The sequence below is a fragment of the Bos mutus genome, chromosome 7 (assembly GCF_027580195.1).
Source record: "Bos mutus isolate GX-2022 chromosome 7, NWIPB_WYAK_1.1, whole genome shotgun sequence".
NCBI lineage: Eukaryota > Metazoa > Chordata > Mammalia > Artiodactyla > Bovidae > Bos > Bos mutus.
The window spans coordinates 63,114,464-63,116,217 of NC_091623.1; positions in this window are offsets into that span (position 1 = coordinate 63,114,464).

Consider the following 1,754-nt stretch of genomic DNA (forward strand, 5'->3'; position numbering starts at 1 on the left):
CCCGTCCCCGCCCCGTAGCTTTGTTCCTAACTCACCGCAACCAATCACCACAAAGCATCTCCTTCGTAGCCCCGCCCCTCGCGAAGGAACAGGCTAGGGGAGTTGGGTAAGACGGTGGCCTCTGGGAAAACCGCGTGGAGCCGCCGAGCTCATTTACAGCAGAGACAAGAACGGAAATAAAATGGACGCCATGTTAGTTAGGGGCAGAGGCACTTCCGGCCGTTTCTGAAGCATCCTCTGGTGGTAGAGTGTCGGTTGATAAATAGCACCTTTAGGTCCTTACCTCTTGTTTGGGGGTTGGGGTTATCTATTAAGGAACCATTATTTTAACGTTTCTGAGTTGCAGATTTTGTCTTTGCAAAAGTGCACAAATAAGAGCCAAGCCCTAACAACTATTGCAGGTGTTGATTGGAACGCAGACTTCCAAAAGCACTGTTCACACTTTATCCCACTTCATTCCTCTAGAGGGTGAGGCTGAGTTACTTCTCTAGATCACACGTTGCCTACTCAACATGCCCTATTCGGCTTTGCTGGGCAAGAGGTTGGAAATAGTTTATTAGCAGCATCACGATCATAAAACTTTTAACTACATTTAACTTACGACTTTGCTAGCATCAAGAAAAAAAAATCTCAACCTTGCTCCTATTGCATAATCATTGTCTTCCCTACTCCCTGCAGTTAAACTTTAAGGTAAAATTAACTTTTTTTCAGCTTAACCTTTAGGTGAAATTGGCTTTTTATTAGAAATGAAGATTTGGACCAATGGATCTTTAAGAACCCTTTCCTTCTCTGTGATTTATGTCATTTTACAGAATATTGCAAGTCATCATGAGAATAGCAAGATAATATTATTTTTTGAAAATGAAAATGCACTGGAGTGGCAAAAGAGTGTTTAAACATGAGCAATTAAGCCAAATATACTGGATACTGTCTTTTATTCAGGAAACAATAAATTAGATGATCTTCTGATTCTGTACAGTAGTGCCTTTTGATTGCTAATGAGTGATTCAAAGATGCTTATTTTCATTTTCAGTCTAGAATCACAGCCCAGTGTCCTGAAATTCATAATTTATTGTTATAATTTCTGGCTAACTAGGGTCCTGTATTCAGTTAATCAAAACTACTTACATGCCAGAATTTGAAAGTACAGTTTTCATAGTGCCCAAATCAATTCATTTCAAGCTTCTCTTCTCTTCAGTAAATCTGTATGGTTCCTTGAACTGTTCCATAAATGAGGTGACTATTCTGCTTGTTCTGGGAATACGTCCTGGTTTGCTGGCATCTCAAAGTGTAGGACCCAGAACTGAATAAGAAATTCCAACATGTTCATTATATGAAGTCATAGAACTATGTGGTAGGCAGGATAATGGCCTCCAAAAGATGTCCCTCTTTAAATCCTAGGAACTTCTGAATATATTATTACCATGCATGACAAAATGGACTTTGAAGATGTGATTAAGTATTTTCACAACTTATTGACCAGAGATATATTATGACACCTTTTGTTACCCGAACATTACTGACTGGAGTGTTTCAGTATTCACTTACATAATAAATCGCTGGCTACAGGCGTTAAGTTAGTTTCTGCAAAAATCCCCAGTCGATAATGTGCTAAGATGGGGAAGTTTATCCTGGGTTTTCTGATGGGCACAACGTAATAATCACAAGGATACTTGTAAGTGGAAGCAGGAAGCAGAGTCAGGGAGAGGTTTGCAGATGTTCCCCTGTGGTCTTGGAAGATGGAGGAAGTGGAA